Here is a 23,240-nt window from a genome sequence, read left to right on the forward strand (position 1 = left end):
TCATTTGTGTCTGTGCTTGGTTTCTGTACCTGGGCTCTTTCCTGTGTGCCTTGAATGATTCTCTGCACAAGTGGGGGCAACCTCGTGGGGTCTGCACAGAAAGGATGGTGAGACTGAGCTTCTGAACTTTTTGCAGGAAGTTTGGTCCAAAAACTGCTGCAATCTGAGCGTACTTTGGGTTTGGTAGTAATGGGCGTAAGAAAAAAGAAAAAGCTCGGGGCGCCTGGGTGGCTCAGTCAGTTAAGCCTCATGATCCCAGGGTCCTGGGATCGAGCCCCACATTGGGCTCTCTGCTCGGCGGGGAGTCTGCTTCTCCCTCTCCCACTCCCCATGCTATGTTCCCTCTCTCACTGTTTCTCTATGTCTAATAAATAAATTAAATCTTTTTTAAAAAAGAAAAGAAAAAGAAAAGGTTCACACACAGTAAAAAGCTTAGCAGTGGTTGTAAAGAGTTTTGAATAAGTTAACCCTTTGCGTTCTTAACGAAATCTAGGGCTGTTCTTCCTAGTACATAACTGAGCGCGCTCCGCAAATCCATCCGCAGCGTGAGTGCCTGACGGCCAGCTCCGGGGGCTCTCCCTCGCCTGGGCTGGCATCTCAGGGGCCATTTCTTGGCAAACTGTGCCCTGCAGATTTTGTCCTGTTTGGACAGCTGTCTCAACAGCCGGGAGATGGCATCCTGGTCTGATTTAGTGCTGGTCCTTCTGGGCAGAACATAAATGGGTACAGTTTAAGACGTGTAGTGGTTTTCCTTCCTTGAAAGTCCCATAAACAAATGACTGTTTTCAGCATTCTGGTCATTTCCACACTCCCCGTGTTCCTGATGATCTAGTACTCATCTCCGTACTGGAAAAAAATATGTATCTATTTCAAGTACCAACGGGTATACTGAATTTGGTGATACATGCTTCTACCACATTCTTCACGTTTATCCCTCCTGTGCTGGGGGTCAGGCAGCCGGCAGTCGGACAGATTCCAGACTCTGTGGAACGTGACTGGAGCAAGCAGGCTCCACGGGCGTGCTGTCCCATGTGCAGACTGTGGCGGCTTCATGTCCAATGCCGTCCTAAACGACAGGCCAGGTACTTCACGCGGGTAGGGGACAGGTGCAGGAGTCCCCCTGGGAGACTCTGGCTGGGCTGGGGCACCAGGGCTGACCTTGTGTGGGGGGCTGCAGGGAAAGGGCAGACGTGGTAGCATGGACAAAGGCCCTGAGGCACGGAGACGGACCCTTGGTGAGGGTAACATTTGTTCCTTCTACCTGCACACAAGGTTTGTGTGGAGGAGGTGGTAGCAAAAACAGAAGCAGAGTGCCAGGTGAATCAACACCCACACATGCCACGGAGGACAACACATGTAAGTCCACGGCCCAGGGACAGGACAGAGGTGGGGTGAGCGGCGTGTTCAGCTTAAGGAGCAAGAAGCCATCGTAGTGTTAGGGAGGAGTGAGTCCAGAGGGCGTGGAATGGATCAGAATCTGAGAAACCGAAGGACCATTTAGGAGCAATGTAAAGATTGTTAATGTTACATTAATAATAGTAATGTATGAGGTATCTTGCTCTCTTGCTTAGGCTTATTAAACCCAGGATTAAAATAGAGCCATTATTCTTTTCTTTCTATATTAATTTTGTTTAATTTTAATTCCAGTACAGGTGGCACAGTGTCCTGTCAGTGTCAGGTGTGCGAGACGGGGACTCCTCACTTCCGTGCGTCCCAGGTGCCCCCCTCACCCCATCACCTGCTCCCCCACCCCCCACCCAGGCCTCTCGTCCCCAGCACTGCGTCCCCTAGACTCAGAGTCTGCCTCTTGGTTTGTTTCTCTCTCTTTTCCTTTGCTCATCTGTTTTCTTTCTTAAACTCCACAAACGAGTGAAATCATATGTATTTGTCTTTCTCTGACTATTTTTAGAATTGTCACTAATTATTATTATTATATTATTATTATTATTATTATTATTATTATACAATAGAGAGGATTCAGGATAATGCAGTCTAGCTCCATCCCCGTCATTGCAAATGGCCAGATTTCTCTCTTCTTTGTGGCTGGGTAATGGTCCGTCGTGCCCACACCATATCGTCTTTGTCCGTTGGTCAGTTGATGGACACTTGGGCTGCTTCCGTATCTCGGCTGCTGTAGGTAACACTGCTGTAAACATAGGGGTGCATGTCTCCCTTTCACTTAGTGTTTTTGTATTTTGGGGGCAAATACCCAGTTGTAGAGTAACTAGATTGTAGGGCGATTCTATTTTTAACCTGTTGTGGATTCTCTGTACTGTTCTGGAGGGGCCGCACCCGTTTGCAGTCCCACCGATAGTGCAAGGGGCTCCCCTTTCTCCGCATCCTCTCCAACACCTGTTGTTTCTCGGTGGTGTTGATTTTAGCTGTTCTGACGGGCGGGAGGTGTATCTCATTGTGGTTTTGATTTGCAGTCCCCTGATGCCGGCTGATGTTGGGCATCTTGTCATTGGTCTGTCGCCCATTGGTATGCCTTCCTTGGAGGAGGAGGTCTGTTCATGGTCTGCTGGATGTGGAATTCTACAGCTGCATTTGGGGTAACATGGGACAGGCTGGTGAGGTAGGAATGACCCCAGCTGTCCAGAAGAGGAAGTGAATGTTCAGGAAAGCACAGAGCTTGACCAGATCATGCAGTTGTGGCTGAACCGAGACTGGGCGCGGGTAACAGGTCATAACTTGTATTTATTTATGATAGTTTCTAGTCCATGTGCCTGCTTTTGACATAGGAAAACCGAAAGATTGACTCTACTGCATTTTGTATGCGGATAGTGGGGATATTGAGAAGAGGGCACAGGCACGCTCTGGACGTCGGCAGGCCTTGGAAAGGTCTCCCGGAAACTGTAGCCACTAATTGTGGATATGAACCCTTGAGCCAGAAGGAACCAGGCTACAGCCTTAAATAAAATACTGAGGCTGGTTGCCCAGACTTGTGGCCATCGCTTCCTCAAGAGGGCGGCCCCAGGAGGGGCCCTTTTGCCCTAACTTCACACTTCGAGCCCAGCTAACCCGCTGTGTGCCGTCTGGGGGTGGGGCGGTGCCGGGATGAACCCGGGGGTCCCCTTGCACACTGTGACCACAGGAGCACCCAGTCCGGCCCGGAGCTCAGAGATCTTGCTGCCCTCCAGAGGCGTGTGGCAGTCACTCCCATGACCTCTTGTGCCTCCTCCAGCCCTGTCGGGTGTAGAGGGAGCACAGCGAGGAGGAGACAAGGACACGTCTGCCTTATGACTGCTCCCTAACAGCGTCCGCACAGCCCACTGAGAAGCAAGTTGGCGGTGGTGACCACGAAAGGAGGCGAATGAGGCACCTGCCGACCAGCAGGATCGTGGCCTTCAAACGGGACGTGTTGTTCCCAGCCTACCCCACATGGGGCTCTAGGCCTGTGGAAACATGGTGGCTTCAAGGACCTTGGAGAAGCCAGGTTCTCCAGAGTGTACAGTGTGGAGATACAGGAATCTGGACAGGAAGAGAGAATCTGGGTTTGGAAGGGCTCCGTGAATGGTAGAGCCGTCAAGAGATCGAGGGTGGCTCATCCTGGACAGGTGTGGAGAGGAGAGGGGCAGGACCCGATACAGGCTGGTGAGGCTGTGCCCGGGAGAGGGGTGGAGGCAGCCTTCGGGAAGGGACTGTGGGACACAGGTGGTGGTGGGTTCCAGAAGGATTCAGCAGGTAGTTGTGGGGGTTCCCTGCGATGGGGCAGGTGCTCAGAGATGCAGGCTGGGTCAGGGCCGGTGGGGCGTCCTTGGTGGGAGCGGTGAGCCGGGCGGGTGACGACCCAGGCGAGGGTAGCTCCGACGTGGCCACCTGGCATCTTTCTCATCTCTGACGGCGCCCTGTGCCGGATGGTTTTTCCCTAAGGTTCAGCGACCTCCCTGCAGAGCTGCATCTCCTTCTCGGAGGGTCACAGGGTTGCCTGAGCTGAGGAGAGGGCAAGTCTGCCCGTCGCAGCTCAGTCTGAGAGGCTGTAACTCTTCCCTTTCGTGGTCTGGTCTGTCTCCCGTGAGAATAACCTCTGCACCACCATCAGTGGACCTCTCTCTGGTTCTGTGGGATATAATGTACAGTGAATAAACTTGTAACTTTTAATGGAAAAATGGCCAAAATTTTAGCCATTTCATGCAGCCCACTTTAATTTGTTTATTACTGTTATTACTGCTCATGGTTCTTTCCTTATAGCTTTGCAATTCCCATTCTTAAAAAAGGAAACAAAACACAAAATAAAACAAGTGAGTGTGTGTGTTTGCATGTACACCTCAAGGACAGGCTCAACTTCATCTTTTTGACACAGCCCTTAAAATATCTTTCCGTCCTCAGTGCATGTTTTGGTGAGTGGTTCTGAGAACATTTTGTTCCTGAGTGAATGTCCAAACATGGGCCGTGACACGACTGCTTGTGTCTCGTACACTGTGGGTTTTTTTTTCCCATTTGTTTGGAGCCCTGGTCCAGCTGTGGGTACCCTGGGCTTTTTAAGAAGAGGGATGATGCTGTCTCTGCTGACAGGGTTTACTCACAGTGAAGGCCGATGGAGACAAAGACTGAGACCTCACGGTCATGTGTACTGTGGTCTGGGAAGCTGAACCGAACAAGGGAAGACAGATCAGATCAAGGGTGAGAGTGCGGCTGAGGAACGGCTAGTATTGTTTGCGGTATGAAACTAGACACAGAAGTTATTAAGGTTCTAACAAATTCTCTCCATAAACTTAAAGTTTACAAAGCATTTTTTAAAAGGTTCATTTATTTATTTAAGAGAAAGAGAGGGCACGTGACTGGGGGAGGGGCCGAGGGAGGGAGAGATTCTCAGGCTGATGCCCCGCGGAACGCGGAGCCTGACGGGGGCTCCTTCCCGTGGCGCACGAGGTCACGACCGGAGCCCACACCCAGAGTCAGACGCTGAGCCAACTGAGCCACAACGGGTGCCCCCACAAAGCCTTTTCAGCTGCTACTGAACTTTCCAGAAAGCCTGCGGTAGAGGGGATGCTGATTTAAAGGGAATGGAGCTGAGACTTCGCGATTCTAATTAGTTTATGCAGAATTCCTCGGCTAATAGACACCCATGCAGAGCTTAAACTCGGGCCTCGGTGTCAGAGCTTGGCGGTTTCCCTGACACTGGATCCGTCCGTTCGGCAGTGAACGAGCCCGGTGCCCACACCTGTCTGCAGGTGCTGGTGCCACGGCCCTGCTCCCTGCGCGCTGTCCGCAGGGCCCTCCCTCCCCCTCCCTCCCCCTCCCTCTCCCTCCCTCCCCCTCCCCTCCAGGCCCTTCGGGGAGTGGGGAGACCCTCCAGCACCTGCTTCTCCTCAAGGCGCTGTTCCAGGTTCTTTGAGGGATGGGGGAATAATTATTCTGGCCATCTGATGGGCACATTGCAGAAAATAAGATACTCCTTTCGAGTACAGGCAACACCAAGCATCCAAAGACGGGAAGACCCCTTGAATGCCCCCCAACAGGTTCTTCGGTGCCTCCCCGGTGAGCCCGTCGGCCGCGGTGACAAAGCCACCTCAGAAGGGAAACGCCATGTTCGTGCTCCCGGGTGTGATGTTCGGGTTCCGGGGGGCGAGGTGAGCCGCCGCCGCAGCACCAGATCCCGCTTCCTCCTCCCTCCCGGAGCCGTCTTTTCGCCTGGTGCCTGCTGGTGCCATATGGGGGCAGAGCTGCCCTTAGCCCCCCGTCCAGAGTAGGGAGCAGGAGGGTTGTGCGTGGGTGCTTGTCTCAGCTCAGATCCCCGGGGACGGAGCAGGAGGGACACCTCAGCTCGGGTTGCTGTTGTCCTTTCCATCTGCTTGGGCTGCCATGACTCCGCACCCCGGGCTGCGGGTAAGACGGGGTTTGTCATCTCCGAGGCCTGGAGGCCGGGAGTCCAAGGTCAGGGTGTGGGCAGGTTCGGGGTCTCCTGACGTCTCTCTTGTCAGCTGCAGACAGCCGTCTCCCGGCCTCCCGGCGTTCCTCTGCGCACACGCACCCCTGTGTCTCTCTGTGTCCAAACACGCCCTTCTTGTAAAGACACCATCAGACTGCATCAGGGCCCACCCCAACCCCTCATTTTAACTTAATTCCCTTTTTGAAGGCCCTGTCTCCAAACACAGTTACATTCTGAAGTCCTGGGAATTGGGGCTTTAATGCATGAGTTTGAAAGTTAGGCATGAGTAAGCCCCTCCTGTTAGCTGGGGTTCGTGAGCTGTGATGAAACACTACAGTAGTGAGCTCAATCACAGAGTCCAGATACGTTCCGCTCAAGCGGATTTACAGGCCCCCGAACACAGCGTCTGATTCTGTTCCTACGCGCTAAATTATGTCACTGTGCTAAGCTTATTTTTAAGTCTGGCTCCACATGTACACGAGTACAGTGAGCCGGGAAGGCGCAGATGGTTGTCCGTTGGGACGGGCTGGTTCCAGGTGAGACGCTTCCCCACGGTGGTGCTCACATCACCGAATCCGTCTGCTCTCACGTAGTTCATTTCCCATCTCTTTTCCTAGTCCTACCTCCCGCCGCTGGCCCTGACGGGGGTGGATAAATAAGTGATCCGCGTCCGCTGAGTCCTTCGAGACCGGAAAGTGTGGCCGCTGCGTGGGGGTCGGGCCCGCAGAGGGAGCGGTTCTTACGTCCCCGAACACGTGGGTGACACGTGGGTGATTTGGGGTCTGGTGAGTCCCCAGGCCTCCTGTGCCCACCGTCTCTTGCCGTCCCTACATATGTGTCCCTTGCCTGCCAACCGAGAGCTAAATTGTCTTAGCGAATAAGCTGTCACCTCCCGATTACAGCCAATTCTTGGAAAAGCAATACCCCAGGAAGAGGAGGGCCAGAGAATCAAACCCGAACAGGGCAGGGAATTCTACACCTATGATGATCGTGGAAGAGGAAAGTGTAATTGGACAAAATCGAAGACCCTTTCTGATTTTAAGATGTTAAATAGTTGAGAATAAAGAGCTATTCGTGAGATGGTAAAGAAAGCCTGTCTTCACTCACTTGACGCAGCCCTATTAATTCAGGAATGAAGCAAGGGTTCCCATAAGGGCTATTGAGAAATTTGTTTTATTGAATTACTAAGCAGGAGAACAACAGGCTGAACTTGCTCTTCAAGACTTGGTGTGCTCTAACAGAATCATCAAAGTTGGGGGACAAGTGCACGATTCAATAAACCACGTTGGAAAATTGAGTATAGGTAAAGAAGACCCTCTCTTTATATTGTGCTTCAAAACAAGCTCCAGAGAGAAATGTTAAATAAAGGTAACTGAATCATAAAGTAAGGAAAGAAACTATGATTGAATGTTTAATTGATCTCAGAATGGGTAAGCACTTTCTAAATAGACATGACAAGAAAGAAAAATCTCACAAAAATACATCATCTGATCTGACTTACTAAAATATTGAAAACTGTTTCTATGTCAAAATTTGTAAATAAAATGATAAGACAATAGACTGAGAAATATATATACATAAACTTTGATCAGGGGTTAATTCCTTAATAGGTAAAGAACTCTTCAAAAACAATAAGGAACATATAACTCTCTAATAGAAAAGAATTGGCAAAGGACATTCATGTATTTACAAAATAGAAAAATAAGGGCGCCTGGGTCGCTCAGTGGGTTAAAGCCTCTGCCTTCGGCTCAGGTCATGATCGCAGGGTCCTGGGATCAAGCCCCGCATCGGGCTCTCTGCTCAGCAGGGAGCCTGCTTCCTCCTCTCTCTCTGCCTGCCTCTCTGCCTGCTTGTGATCTCTGTCTGTCACATAAATAAATAAATAAAATCTTTTAAAAAATAGAAAAATAATATAAACAGCCACCAAATATTTTTAAACAGTACTTGAATGAATGCAAATTGATTGAGGAAACAACTTTTGACCATGCAAGTTGGCAATTTTTTAAGTGTAACAGTCAGTACTAGTAGGTGCTTTAAACTTGCTGGGGGAGTGTGAACTGATCCAAGTTTTTGGAAAACAACTTAACATATGTATATTAACCTCAAAGTTTTTGTGACTTTTAACTTGGTATTTTGTTTCTATGGAATTAATAAGACGTTAATTAGTGACTTATGTCCAAGAACACTCTTTGCTGTATGATTTTTTTACTTAAAAAATCTAGCAATGGGGGAATGGCCAGAGCGCATGACCCTACATAGACAGGAGATTACGCAACCATCAGAAGTTCGCAGAGACGCCCATTCTGCAAGGTTAACTGAACACGTGAGGCTTAAAAACACTGAGTACCGTGAAGTCTCGGCTCGCTGGTGTTCCGTTCCTCTCATGGCACTCGGGTTATTTTTGTGGTACTTACCCTTTTTGTGAGGAAACCGTTAATTGTGGAAATGGTTTTTGTTTATGTTTATGTTTCTCCAAATAGAATTTATGCTCATGAGGTAGGAATTGTGTTTATCCTGTCGGCCTCTGAACCCCCAATAAGGATATAAGGACATTCCTGCTGTGTGAGTGGCGTGTCAGGAGGGCATTAAAATATTTTTTCAATAATCTCTAACTCTCTCTCTCTCTCCCTGCCCCCTCCTCCTCTCTCTCCCTTCCGCTGTCCCTCCTGCTCTCTGTCTCTCTGTCACCCACACGCACGCCCTCAGAAAGAGAGTGAGATGCAGGTAGACTCGTAGGAATGCACTGGAAGAGATTAGGTCAAAGTAATAGCACTGATTATATAGGAGTCTTCATTCATTTATAGAGAATGACATGATGTTCCCATGCAGTTTATGGAACAACTGCCCACCGTAAGCGCTGTAAGGAAGAGAAAGCAGACTCGAAAGTCTTCCGTTTGCTTAGTGGGAACTGTTCATGCCTTACGCTTAGCTAATTAATTTGTAAATATTCCTTATTTCCATTGATTCTTTTGGTTCTCCCAGTAAGACATCTTCCCACTAAAGGGCTGGGGTCCAGGATGTACGGTCCCTGGTCACGTGGTTAGTGCTGGAGCCGGTGGGCAATGGGCCTGGGGCTGGAGTGTGAGGACCCCCTGCCTGGACCACCTCTGGGGCCAGCAGCTCTGAGCATACCCCTCCTCATGCCTGAAGGGTTACTGCCCCTGCACAGAGTGGAACTTTAATAAAATCCATGTTTATGGGGGCTTCTGGGTGGCTCAGTGGGTTAAAGCCTCTGCCTTCGGCTCAGGTCATGATCTCAGGGTCCTGGGATCGAGCCCCGCATTGGACTCTCTGATCGGCAGGGAGCCTGCTTCCTCCGTCTCTCTCTCTGCCTGCCTCTCTGCCTACTTGTGATCTCTCTCTGTCAGATGAATAAGCAAAAAAGAATCCATGTTTATGGTCCAATCCCTGCTTAGGAAAGAAGAAAACAAAATTTGGAATCAAGTAGTTGTTTTCCAGGGTAGAAAAGAAAAAGAAAGCTGTCACCCCTGAAGCTCTTGTGATCTGTCCTACAGATGCCGTGGAGCAGAGGGGGCAGCACCCCGAGGACAGAGCGTCCCCTGTGTCGTCACCCCCAGTCCTCCCGGGACGGAGCAGAGGCCGCCGGGAGCAGCTGGGAGAGATTTCTGGTGCAATTAGTTTCGTCAGCCTGTGTTTAAATGAAAGACTTACTGAGTGATCCTACATAATTTTAATTTTGGTTTTTAATTCATCGAGCTGACTGAGGGAAATGGCACTTTGTGTCTGTCATATCGTTAGCCCATTTGACTTGTTTTTCTTCCTGCTTCATTAGTGCTTCACTGGGGACATCTGTCCAACTTGTACTTGAGCTAATGACGCTGCGGTCCCCGTGTAAGTGCCAGGAAAGGCCTTTGGTGGGGGCACGTGCTTCACCCTCCCACGTAGGGGGCGAGGCAGGGAGCAGATGAGTCATGCGAAGGGAGGCAGCGGGCTGGGGGAGCGGAGGGAGTTCTGGGAGGGACGTGGAAACTTCTAGTACTCGCCAAAGGGGAGCCTTTGGGCATCTTTCTCAGTCCAGTGTCGGGGCTGTGAGGTAGGGATACAGGCGTGTTGCTGACACGTGTGTCTTGTGCACAGCGGCTGAGGGAACAGATGTTTGTGTGACTGACCCTGCTTGCCACCAGCTTATTTCCAAGGTCATGGGAAGGTCGTGGTAGTTCAAAGTTTGTCCATTGAGCTCCCCTGAGGACAAGTTCCAGCCCCAGTTTTGACTCCAGCACCTTCTCGAATGGCGTGGAGGGACCAGGAAGGATCTTAGGGTCTTGGGTTGCTCGGGAGCAGGTATTTCCGCAAGTTCCCTTGAGGCAGGCAAAGGCCAGAGCTGCCCCCAGAAAGCTGCTGCCCGCGTTGATCTGCTGGGCCACCGGGGAATCCGCTGTGTGGGACTTCTTGTTCCTGGCCTGCGCCACTCCCGGGGCATTGGAGGGTCCTGCCGTGGTTTGGGGGGGGGCAGCCCAGCCTGGTGACAGCTGCAGCAGCATGGCCGCTGAGTCTGAAGAACCTTCAGCATGTAATTTCGAGGTTCCTTCCGACCCATGGATACCAACCAGCCCCGGCCGCCTACCGGTCGCAGAGTCTACACAGACGGCAGGTGCAGCGCGCCGCCCTCCCCATCACTCATCGGCGGTGCCCACGAGGTCAGCTGGATGTGTCCCCTGACCCCTCTCCCTGTGGTGGACAAGATCCCATGAGGCCAAGACCAGTGGGCCTTCAGCTCTGGCTCTTTGTCTTTGCTTCTTGACATCGGTGTGCCCATCGCTGCCTCTGTCAGGAACCGCTCGGCTCTGCTGCTTCCTGTCCTCAGGGTCATTTGCTGGAAACCCTGTAGGTCCTGCTGGCAGCTCCCAAAGCTTTGTGCTCATCTTAACGCGAACAGGATCGATCGCTGGGCGTGTCTGAGCCTCCCAGATGGCATTGTTTGCTGAACTCACACGTTTTAGTGTGGAAATGTCAGTTTCTCTCCTAGTATCTCAAGTTTCTCTGAGGATTTTTTTTTAATAAAGATTTTTTATTTATTTGAGGCAGAGAGAGAGAGAGTGAGCCAGAGAGCGTGCACACAAGCAAGGGGGAGGGGCAGCAGAGGGAGAGGGAGTCACAGATTTCCAGCTGAGCAGAGAGCCTGATATGGGACTGGATCCCAGGATCCTGAGATCATGACCTGACCTGAAGGCAAACGCTTAACCAGCTGAGCCACCCAGGTGCTCTGGTTTTTTGTGGGGTTTTTTGTTTGTTTTTGTAAGAAAATCAGCAATAATGGGACAGTTAAGTCCCATCTAACATTTCCATAGCATGAGGGCACTTGTGCTGTTATCCTGCTCTGCTCCTTGGTGTGTGAGTTTCCAGCAGACCTGGTACCCTGCCTGTGCAGTGAGATTTGTACCCGTGATGCTCTTCAGGATTTCCCCGCGGGCTGCTGGGGCCCGGGCCCAATGACACCCCTGTGCTGGTCACACAGGCGGTGACTTACAGCCTCGGGCCTGGTCTTAGTGGTCCCAGAGCCCCAGAACAGAGTCACTGTCCTTTCCTGGTTTTCGCAGGCAGACAAGGTCTCATAAAATCCAAACGCTGGCACGGGTGGCTGTGAGCATGGAGTCCACATGACCAGGCTATTCACCTGCACCGTCGCATACCCGATCCGCGGCGCTGGGATCCTCTTGGGAATGGAGAGGTTCTGGAATGTTCCGGCCTCTCCGCCACCATGTGCGTCACAGCGTTCTGGCCTCATGCTTCAGGGGCTGTTCTCCTCCCAGACTAAGTCCAGAGTCCTTCAAATCAGAAACCACATTTATTGTCCTTCGATCTCGCCGGAGCACAGACCCAGCGCGTGGGCAGTGGAGGAAGCATGACGGGGGTTTATCGATCTGCTCTGTTTCGTGCCAGTCAATACACATTTGCTAGGTTCACCCTGCTGGCAAGGGCTCTGTCTCAGGCAGCTTTTCGCCACTCGTACAAGAAGCACATCGCATGGGGGACCGTTTGCGTCTGAGTCACAGGGCGACGGAAGACAGGACAGGGTGCGCCCCCGGTGTGTGTGGGAGGCAGTCCCCGCTGCAAGCGGGGCGGGCGCAGGACTTTCCTCCTTATCTGAAATGTTTGTAGACATGAAGGTGCCCAAAGTGCTCCTCTACAGCTTAACAAGTAATAACAAGACAGACAACTAGGGAACCCTTCTGGGGCCAAGAAACAGACACCCTGGGGCGCCTGGGTGGCTCAGTGGGTTGAGCCGCTGCCTTCGGCTCAGGTCATGATCTCAGGGTCCTGGGATCAAGCCCCGCATCGGGCTCTCTGCTCAGCGGGGAGCCTGCTTCCCTCTCTCTCTCTGCCTGCCTCTCTGCCTACTTGTGATCTCTCTCTGTCAAATAAATAAATAAAATCTTAAAAAAAAAAAAAAAAAAAAGAAAGAAAGAAAGAAACAGACACACTGAGGTCACTGTCACTCTGGCTCTCCTCACACAGTTTTGCCCGCACAGGGCTTCCCGAGCAAGGGGTGTGTTTTCTGAGTTTGTGATCCCCCCGCGTGCTTTCGTCTGCATCTGTCTTTTGCTCATCCCACGTTTGGGAGGGTCGCTGTGGTGCCGGGGGCCGCTAAGGCTCGCCTGTCTCGGTGCTCAAGAGCGCTCCCTTCACGCGTGTGCCCCTCGCGCCCCGTGCCCCCATCTTGGCACCAGGCAGCTTGCTTCCAGCTCGAGGCAGTCTGTCAGGCACGATCCTGAGAGCTCGCGTGCCCTTTTCTGCCTGGCACCAGCAGTACGTCGTCCTGAACCCCAGGCCGGCACCCCACCCTCTCCTGATGGGGGCTTCCCGTTTTCCAAACTGGTGGCGCCGTTCCCCTTCCCGCCAGCCAGGCACCGGGGCGCTCGCTGCTCCGCACGCTGGCCCGTCATTATCAACCAGCAGGACTTCACTCGCCGTGTGGAATCTGGGGCCGTAACAAGAAAGGAATATGGATCTTAGTTCTTTTGGAGAGTTTTGATTTTTTTTATTTGCATCTTATGCGTAATAACAGGTAGACTCTTGCCCAACCTCCAGCCACCACCCCCCCGCCAGCCTCAGCTGTAGGGCACACGGCTCCCAGCCATGGCCGACGTGGACCCCTCCGGCAGGTCCGCGTGGCTCCGCTCCGCTGGGGGGTTATGCGGTCTACAGGAGTCAGCTGTGCTGGTTTTCTGTCCTGCCGGTGCTGCCATGTGCATGTGGCATCATTTACCACCGACTCTGGGGGCCGACGCTGTCGCTGAAGTCCGAATTGCTGACTATGACACAGTGATGGCGTGTCATAGTCAGTGGACCATGTGTTTTCTTTTTGGGGCCTTATAATGGTTCGCCTTGCAGGCAGCATTCCCTGAGACACAAGGGATGGGAAACTACCATAAACAGATGAACTTTCAGCTAGAAAAAAAGAAAATTGCTACAGAAGATAAGTGGAATACTTGGGAAATGTCTGAACACAATTGAGAACAAGGTTGGGTGAAATCATTGTAAACATTTGGGGGTGTAATTGTCCAGGAGGACTTGGCTCTCTGGGCACTTTGCAAAGTGAATCTGAGTTCTCCCCCAGTCCAGTACCTTGAGAATCGCAGTGGGGATGTGAGTGCTGGGAAGGATTAGAGACCACTTGGCCGGGTCCTGTCTCTCCCCTTCCTAAGGGGATGCGCCTCTTCTCACGAGTCAGTACCATCGGAGATGGAGCGCATCTTAGATGAGAGAAGGGTAGTGTTCTACAGTGGGGCGAGTTCTCACTTCCCCACTAAATACATGTGGTCCTGCTTCACCTACGACCCTCAGGAAAGACGCACTGGACATGAAGCTCGCGTCGCAGATTGCCAAGGAGAGCGGCGCCGTGAGTCTGCTGGTCAGCGACTCCGAGGTCCCCAGGAACTCTCGGAGCCCTTGCTAGGAGATGCAATTAATTCATTATTACTTACATCAGTTTGAGTCACTTGCAGCTGAAAATACCTTCATACAGCCCAGTAGGGGAGCCACGGTTTAACCAAAGAAGAAAGTGGACTCCCGTTCAGAGAAGCCCTTGGCCCTGGCCAAAACGATTGGCAAAGTAAATACATATTTATGTGTTTTAAGTTAAAGTATGGTATTTTGGGGAATTGACCTCTGTTTTCTCATGATTTCCTGACTCACTGCTGGCAGCAACAGGCCAGGAGGAGAAGGCCCCCCAACAGCCGGTGAGGGAGCGAGCAGGTGGGGCGGCATGAGGAACATGCGGGCGAACTCGGATGGGGAGCGCTGCCCGCACAGGGCCAGGCGTCCTTCCGGGGTGCAGACACGGGGTGCCCGGGACCCCCAGGAAGCCAAAAAACTTTCAAGCTCTACTTTGGAAGCATGAGCACACCCTCTCAGACATTTGGCCACAGACTCTGTGGTCAAAATGGTCTCACATTCAGAGATGCAAGGGGTCGCTGAATTGGAAGGTACTTGAGATGTGTGACAACATTGTTGCAAGTGTGACAACATTGTTGCAAGTGTGACAATATTGTGTGACAACATTGTTGCAACTTCCACTGCATCCCTGGTCCCTGCTTTGCTGCCTGAGCTCCCATGGCATTCCTGGTTCTGCCCTTTCTTGCCTCTGGATGGCACCAAACAGCGGAACTCCCCTTGGTGATGGAGATGCTCTGTGTCTGTGGCTTCGGGAAGCATGGTGGTGTGACTGAGGAATTACATTGAGGGTCTTTACTACATTGTGGGTCTTTTTTACTTTTTATTTTGGAGTATTTCTAGATTTACAGGGAAGTTGCCAAGAAAGCAGAGAGGTCCCCGCATGGCCTTCACCCAGTTTCCCTATCTTGTTCTGCCGTGGTGCATTTATCCAACCCAAGACACCAGCACTGGTGTGCGATTAACCAAAACTGCAGGCTTGATTTGAATTTTACCACGTATTCCTCTACTGGAACTAACTTTTACATCTTATTTAATTTTAGTGCATTTAAATTTAAGGAGCCTCATGTGGCAGATCGTTCCTAATTGAATGGCTCAGCCGTAGACAATTTTCACAATTATGAGCCAATGGTCCTTTGGGAACTACGGCCAGGGCTGCGCCTCCCCAGCTCAGGGCCTGCCCACAGCTCCCCCTTCCCTCAGAGTCGAAGCCCAGCCTGCTGCTCCGGCCCAGAAGGTCCCTGCGCTCTCCGTCCTCACCTCCCAGGACTCCCCACTCCTGCTCACCCCATGCAGCACTGGCCAGTTGGCATAGAAGGAGAGCAGCTGCAGATGGTCTGGTTAGCACCAGCCAGAGAAAGACAGTCTTTCTTAGCAACGCGGGGCGAGCGCATGGCATAAAGGGGAGCCGGGGTCTGGAGGCAGAACAGCTTGGTCAACGCAAGTCTTCGGCAGATAAGTACCAAAGGCCAGCCGCACACCGGCCTGTGTCTATAGGGAGCTTCCTGTCTAAGAGGAAGGACCAGAAAATGAAGAAGTAAGCCAAGAGGCATATTGTATGTCAGGTGTTGAGAAGAAAGAGGAAGAAGCATAGAGAAGAGGTGATGGCATGTTATGTGCAGAGTCACTCAGATCCCAGCGTCACTGCTTTGCAGCTGGCACCTTGGCACCAGGAACTAGGTTGGCTGAGCCTCTGCATCTTCCTCCGGAGAATGGGGACCTGCGTTCTGCTACAGTCCCAGTTCTGAGGATTTGGGGGAATAGACAGAATGCCTGTACGGGCAGGCTTCCGAGGAACACTGGGGTCTTCTCATTGTCCCATGGGTCTGACCTCTGGCTGTGGGACCGGGAAGAGGGCGCATGTACTCAGGTTTGGTCATCCGTGAGAACATCCAGCTGAGCTGAGGGGAAGCTGGAAAATGCACCTGTAGGACGAGGGGAGACCGTCATCCGCAGGAAACCGCATCTTCACACCTGAACTGGTCGGCTGCACCCAGAACGCAGCCAAAAGCGTCCTCTGTCCTGTTTTTTCGGGGGATTTGATGAATAATATGGAGAGAAGCAAAAAAATAAAGAAATTGTTTAATATTTCTCCTGCAAGGTGGTGCGGCCACTGAGGGAAAGTCTGGGCACAGGCTACACACCTGATCTGCATGGCAGGCCTCAAAGTGCTGATGGGAAAGGTCGTCTGCACCACGGGGTCTCTGGACAGAGGCCGAAAGCCCCGGGATGGCGTGCGTCGGCGATCCAGGCGCCCTGAGACAGCACGGGGCAGAGTGCTTGGCCCACCTGTGGAGTCTGGTTCCTGAATGCACGTCAGCTGAACCTTTACTGGCGGAGGAACAAGCAGACATGTCCAGGCGGTGGAACAGCTACGGGACCACCCTCGCCTCTGTTCTCCCTTCAGGAGCGTGAATGTGGCAAACGCAGTAACGGGGCTGGTTCGTCAGAGAACCCCACCCAGACGCGGCAACGGGCTGCAGCCCTTGATCCAGGACTGGACTGTGAATTGGGCAAAATAAACCATTTAAAAGATATGGGGGGGGGATTGTAAAACAGACCCCAAATTCAATAATATGATATACACGCTGAATCCCTGGCTGCGTTCATGACTGTGGTTGCCGAGAAGTGTGCTTTGTTGGGGGGGGGGGGGCGGCGCATGCAGAAGCATTTTGGGGGTGAAGTATCAGGACACTTACAATTTTGCTTTCAAAATCACCTAACAAAACGCAGTGAGCTTTGGGGGTTACATGCAATGGACGAATCACTAGGTTCTACCCCTGAAACTAATAATACACTGTATGTTAACTAAATTGAAGTTAGATAAAAAATTTAAAAAATAATAAAACAACAAAAACTCAAATAAACACACACACACACACACACCCGTACGGGGATGTCGTGTGCATCTGAATGTGAATGAGCAAGAAGCAGAAAGCAGATATGGCCATGTGCTGAGCTGCTCTTTGGCCTTTCTCAAGGTTTTAAGTTGTTAAAAATGAAAAGTGGGGGAAAAATACAATGTCAGTGGATGGGCCATGAAAGGAAAAAGAAGCATTCTGATGAAGATGTCCTAAAACTCGTGTTGCCAGGGCAAATGAGTACCTTTCTCAGTTGTGGGCGTCCCCTTTTTTGGGCCTGAGCTCCCTCACCCCACAGCCGAGGGGGAGGGTCACCTTTGTGGGTCTGCAGAGTCTCTGACACCTTATCCAAGTCACAGGCAACCCAATGGAAAGCAGAAGGGGGTACGGAGCATCCCTGAGCTACCGAGAGCCGCAACGGCTCACAGCTGGTTGTTGCCGAGGTGGCCCCCCACTCCCGTGTCTGCCCTGTCACTTTAGGTGACACAGAAAGGAGATGCCATGTGGATGAAGGAGCTCAATCAGGAAACGTTCTGATGGACCCTATTTGACAGATTCAGGGTAATGTCCTCTTAAGAAAATAAAATTCTTCAATCAGAACATGTTGGGAACCATCTGTCAGATCATCCAGCAAAACACGCTGACATCCTTCAGGATGAAAGGCTCAGAGTGGGGGGCTGCCCCCGGTCAGAAAGCCACCTGGCGCAGAGACAGCCTCCCCACCGCATGCTCCCCTCTGCCTCTGCGCCTGCACCTGCTCCTGTGCCTGCACCCACACCTGCTCCCGTGCCTGTTCCCACTTCCCGCACCTGCTCCTGCTCCCATCCTCTGCGGCCACACTTGCTCCCACACCTGTTCCCGTGACTGTTCCTACTCCTGCCCCCACACCCGCTCCTGCATCTGTTCCCACCTCCTGCACCTGCTCCGATGCCTGCTTCCACGTCACTCCTACTCCTGCCCCCACACCGGCTCCCCTGCCTGTTCCCACCTCCTACGCTCACACCCATTCCTACACCTGCTCCCACCTCCTGCACCTGCTCCTGCACCCACACCTGTTCCTGCACCTGTTCTCATCTTCTGCACCTGCCCCTGTGCCTGCTCCCACACCTGCTTCTGCCCCCACACCTGCTCCCATGCCTGTTCCTACTCCTGCACCTGCTCCCGCCCCATGCCTGTTCCTGCACCTGCTCCTACCTGCTACGCCTGCGCCAAGTCCTGCTGCCAGTCCTGGAGCGCGCAGAGCAGACTGCACCCTTTCTGAGTGAACATAGTGAGTGGTGGCTGGTCTCATGTCCAAGTACGTGTCCAACCCTCAGTGCAGAGCGTCGTGATGGTCTCTGTGGTAGGTCTGTAATATCGCTGCTGAAGGGAGTCTCGTTTGGGAGGAGTCAACTGTGGCACTGGGAACAGTCTTTGGAATTAGCTCTCGCTCTCTTTCCTTCCGGGAGTTCAGAGGCAAGCACTTGTGAAGTGGGGATACTGAGAGTCTTTTGCTGTGAAGCGTGGGCACGTGCCTTTGAACACGTAACCGGTGTGGCTGGGGAATCACTCTGTTTAGATAGAAGCACAGCCTGCTGTTGGCTCTTGGTGTCTCCCCCAGTTCCGCCGGAGGGAGGTGCTTTCCCTGCAGGGGTCTGCTCAGCTTGGCGGCCAGCGCTGGGGCAGAGGTCTCTGTGAGACAGACTGAGAATATCCCTGATGTCTGCAAAGCCTTATAGTGAACAACAGTAAGCACTTGAGGACATCTGCTCTAAGCATAGGTATTAATGACCATGTTTATTCGAGTTTGTGAAACAAGTGTCCCCTGGGTCATGTCGCCTTTCCCATTCATTTCTCTTCTTACTGCAACCAGTGAGCCTGAGTCGGTGCGGATGGTGACTGTCCCCCTCAGGGGTCACGTCTTTCTTTTGTCCATCCATGTAGTTTGTAAAATGAACCAACAGTCACAGTTAAAATGCTCTTAGGGGTTTTCTTCAAGTCACACAAACCCTGTGCAAGGCTTGGGCTGCTCTGTCCTCCGTACTTCGGGTTACTAAGGAGAAATCCAGGGAAACACTCACTCCTTTCTGCTGATCTGGGAGAGGCTCACCAGCCCTTCTCAGTGCCGACGACAGTGCGGGTTCTGTCTTCTCATGCCTGATCGAGAACAGTGGGGCCAGACCCGACAGGAGTTCACACCGAGATGGAGCCTGACGAGCCTCCAGGGGTTGTTTACCTCCTGACAAAGGACATGGGACAAAAAAGTGAAATAATGAACAACAGAGTGGCAAGTTCAGAGGTTCAGACCCTCTGCAGCCCGGTTAGGGGCCAAATCCGGCCAGTGTGGAACCCAACGTGATGGAGGCAGCCCAAGGGGTTGGAGCAGCCAGGCAAGGCGGGCACTGTGGGCTTCCCTGTGTGGTCTTGGCCATGGGAGTTTGAGTTCAGGGCTTGCCTGTTCGATGGAGGTGAGGTTCCCTTATTCTCGTGGTCAAGGCCGGGCGTGAAGAGCCCAGTGCAGCTCACAGCAGGGCCGCCGGGGATTACGGAGATGCTGGGTGTCCTCTGACACCGGGAACCCCAGCACGTGGCTCTAGGACTTCTTCAGGGAGGTGTCATGGAGCATCTGATCGTCTCACCCTCTGCCAAGCGTGAGTTGTCTCTCCACATCATAAAGAAGCTTGTTGCAAACAAGACAGAAAACAACTTGGTTAAGTCAAGAAATGGTGTCAGATTCAAGTCTGAGTCCCCCGAAAGCGACCCCCACGAGCCTTCTGCTGAGTTCTGCAGAGGCAACACCGGGGAATGATCCAGCTCTGGATGCGGGGCCCTGCAAGGAAAGCAGCCTCCTCTCTTTTCCATCGAACACTATGTTTCCAACTGTCTTTTCGGTAAACCACATGATGTAAATATCCCAAGAAGATAATGTGTTACAAGTGGGAAAGAAAATCGGAATAAAGATGCACAGGGAATAAGTTCCTGGTGAGATTTTTTTTAAAGTAGCAGATAGAACCGAGAGGATGTCCTACCCCAGAATGGCCTTTGCCACGTGTGATCTGTTTTTCTTCTGCGACCAACCCTCCCTCCAAAACCCCAGCCCTCCGACTTCTCCTCTCTGCGGAGCAGAGGCGTTCATGGAACAGTCCTCTTGCTGAGTCTCTCTTCTAACATTCTTTAACATTCTTACATTTGTTTAGCATTCGGGGTTTTGAACACCCAACAGCGGGAAAGGACAAAGAAATGTCCAGGACACAGCAGTAGCGGGAACCCGTGCGGACAGGCTGCGCCTTGTGCCCCTGAATCCTGAGGGCCTTCGCCATTGGTCATCTGCCTCCGGGGGGTGTGGAGTGAGGGACGGGCTGATCTGGGCTGTCGTGGGGGCATCCCAAAAAACCACGAGCTACAATGGACACACGGGTCCCTTGGAAGCTGTATTTCAGGATGGACCCGGGAGAAAGCACTGAGGAGTTATTAAAGCCAAGAGTCCAGCAGCCTGTTGCAGGCGACCCCGTGAGAGCCGCACATCGCAGTAAGTCGTCACCGTTAGCTCGTCAGACGTGCTGTTTGAGAACCTGCATAGAGGTTGTCGCCCGCTCCACGAACCCTCAGTGAGATTAGTAACGGCGGCTGTAACTTCGGATCACTGTCACCAGTGTTCAAAGTGACAGCAGAAAGTGCCTCAGGGAAATTCTTTTCTCTGTTTCTTAAGATGAAAGCCTCCCCGGCTTTCCTTGGGTTTCCTTTGTCCTTCCGTGAAGAACTGTCTGCCGTGGACATCGTGTTCGGCTGAGCAAGAGGATGGCCTCGTGAATATCACAATCCTTTGCAAAGTTCGGAAATATGTAAGAAGTGAATCAGCTGCCAGTTTCTAGTTTTATTGCTTGTAATAACCTGTTTTTCAGGTACACTTACATAATGCTAAGCATTGGGATAATTGCATAATCTGGTTAAAAAAATCTTTGAACTGCTGCCCACATGATACAACACTTGTACTTGCTGAGTTGTACAAATGGTTACAGCCATGGGAAGTGGAAGATACCTTCTGCTTTTCACCAAAGAAAAGAAAAAAAAAATATATCAAAGTGTGACCATGAGATAAAGTAGGCAGAGTACTGGTGTTCAACCAAGAGATCTCGGTTCTGGTCTGAATTGCGATCCTCACTTAGCCAGGGATGTGTTCTGTGCTGACATTTTCGGGCACACGGTGTCTGCCACTGTAAAATGAGCGGGACGAGGAGGGGTATGAAACGTGGCCACAGCAGGTGCCTGCCCCAGCAGGCAGGGGACTTCTGCATGGAGCTGTCCACAGGCCAGGATTTTAGGAGCTAAAATCAAAGCAAAACAAAGTGGGCTGTCCAGGCATCAGACCTGAGCCTGAACCTGAGGGCCACGAGCTCTATGTACCCACCTCAGATCTGGCTATGCTGCCCAGGCACGGATGAATCCTGCAGTCTTGTCTGTGGTCCTGGGACAAAGCTTTCTGCAGGTGGTTCTGAGAGTCCAAATCACTCAGAACTTCAGCTAGAACACCGGGGTGGGAGAGACTGGATCGCCTAACATGGAGCCACGCTCTGACCTTCCTGAACCCGCAGAATGCAACCCGTGTGCACGTGTCTGACTCATTTTACCTTTGCACACAAGGCCGAAGGCATATGCTGCCCCTGGCCTTCATGTAAGGCCCATTGTAGTGAATGCAGAACCCAGGTCTGAAAAGGAGCCAGCCTTTCCGGGCCCCTTCCACGCCAACAGCGAGCTAAGGGAGACCCCGCTTCCCCACCCCCTCGTTCCTGGTGCAAGCTGCACGCTGTAAGTTTTCAGTGGTGATGAGTAAGAAGGTGGTGATAAGAGATTTCCTGCCAAGACCCCAAAATAGAACCTCGGGAAAGCCTCATCTCATTCCTTCGTGGGGAGAGAGGGACTCTTGTTCAGCAGGCCAGGGCGTGAGTAAGTTGTGCCCGTTTGGAACTCCCAGTGAAACGATGGCCTGGTGCTGAGGGAATCTTCCTCGCGTCCCACAGACCTGCCCGGTCCGGCTGGGCTGGAGAAGAGAGCAGAGGCGGGGGTCGCCGGGAGCTGGACTTGAGGGCAGCCGGGGACGAACGCTGGGCATTGTTTGTTTTAGTGAAGCACAGTTACCACAGGGTGTCACATTGGTTACAGGTGCACAACAGAGCGATTGAACAAGTCCGTGCTCACTGCAAGTGCCGCCGCCATCTGTCCCCCACAACCACACGACCCTGTCCCAGTATCGGTGACCGCATGCCCCGGGCTGTGCCCTTCGTCCCCACGAACTACTCTGTCCTCCACGCCCCCCCACCCAGTCTCCTACCCTGCCACCCCTCTGGCAGCCATCGGTTCGTTCTCTGTATGTAGGGGTCTTTTTCCTTTTATCCGTCCGCTTGTTTTGTTTCTTAGATCCCACGTATCAGTGCAGTCGTACAGCATTTGTCTTGCTCTGTCTGACTTCACTTAGTGTAATACCTGTAGACCCATCCACGTGCTTACAAACGGCGCAGGCTCGTCGTTCTCGCGGTCGAGAGAGAGTCCTGTGTGGCTGTGTGCGTGTGTGTGTGCGCACGTGTGTGCATGCGCATGTATGGTTGTGTGTGTGCGTGTGTGGGGTTGTGTGTGCGCGTGTGCACACGTATGTGGTTGTGTGGGGGGTTGTATGTGTGCCTGTGTGCACACGTGTGTGGTTGTGCATGTGGGGTTGTGTGTGCGCTCATGTGTGTGGTTGTGTGTGTGTGTGTACGCATGCACGTCATGGAGAGTGAGGCTTGCGAATGGCGGGTGGACGACAGCCGAGGTAGCATGGGTAGCAAGTGGCGCCCGTCCGCCCCGCTGTGTCGACTGCACCGGAGTCAGGTTGGAGGATGGAGCTCGGCAGGAGAGCTGAGACCTGCCAGGAGAGGTCGTGGAGGGACAGGGCATCGGGGAGGTGTGGCCCAGGGGACTCCGCAGGACCTGACAGTGGAATGCCCAAGAGGGTGAAGAGGGAAAGGGAACGAGACTTGCGGTGCGGCTTCTGCAGGCGGGTCTGAGGGTAAGTGAGCAGGAAGCTGACGGTGTGGTGCCACCACCAAGGTGAGGACCTCCGGATGAGAGGCAGGAGCTGGAGGAAAGCCAGCCTGGAGTGACGTTCACAAAGGCCACGCAGCAGACGGAGTGACAACGTTCGAGCTGCTCAGGGCTGGCAGAGGCGGACATACGCTCAGGCTAACTGCAGGAGGGGCCGGTGAAAGTCCTCAGATGGCGAGTGCCTCTGTGGGAATCCACGGCGCCTGCAGGCAAGAACTCACTCGCTTGTCCTATTAAGACACATTACTTGAACGTGTCTCCCACACCAGTTGCCTCCTTGTCAGACGAGACACAGTGTGGTCCTCTGTCCGGTCACATGACGCAGGTGGATGACGAGGGTGTGGAGTGTGGGAGGGAGGTGGGTGTGTGACGCTGTAGGCACTCCGGGGACAAGCATGAAAATCAGGGGTGATGTGTGTATGTGTGTGTGTGTGTGTGTGTTATCTGTGCACATGTATGTTTATGTGTGTGTTGGTTGTGTGCACGTCTGTGTAGAGAAATTTCTAAGAGAAGACAGCCCTTAAACGAAGCTTTAA

General features: G+C 52.5%; 1 protein-coding gene and 1 long non-coding RNA gene across 8 annotated transcripts in view; one reads left to right on the forward strand and one right to left on the reverse strand.

Annotated features, from left to right (window-relative positions):
- RPS6KA2 (ribosomal protein S6 kinase A2) overlaps positions 1 to 23,240 on the forward strand; it is a 294,983-nt gene that overhangs the window by 115,158 nt on the left and 156,585 nt on the right. The gene's annotated exons all lie outside the window — the stretch shown is intronic.
- LOC106003506 lies at positions 12,849 to 19,539 on the reverse strand. 2 transcript variants are annotated; one of them, XR_001176032.2, is made up of 3 exons: positions 17,842 to 19,539; positions 15,931 to 16,117; positions 12,849 to 15,808 (listed from the first exon to the last, which is right to left on the reverse strand). It is a non-coding gene; the product is annotated as an uncharacterized LOC106003506 (long non-coding RNA). The 2 variants fall into 2 exon arrangements; XR_001176031.2 differs by having other exon boundaries at positions 15,931 to 16,288.

Source organism: Mustela putorius, unplaced genomic scaffold (assembly GCF_011764305.1).
Source record: "Mustela putorius furo isolate JIRA1106 unplaced genomic scaffold, ASM1176430v1.1 tig00000450_pilon_pilon_pilon, whole genome shotgun sequence".
Classification (NCBI taxonomy): Eukaryota; Metazoa; Chordata; class Mammalia; order Carnivora; family Mustelidae; genus Mustela; species Mustela putorius.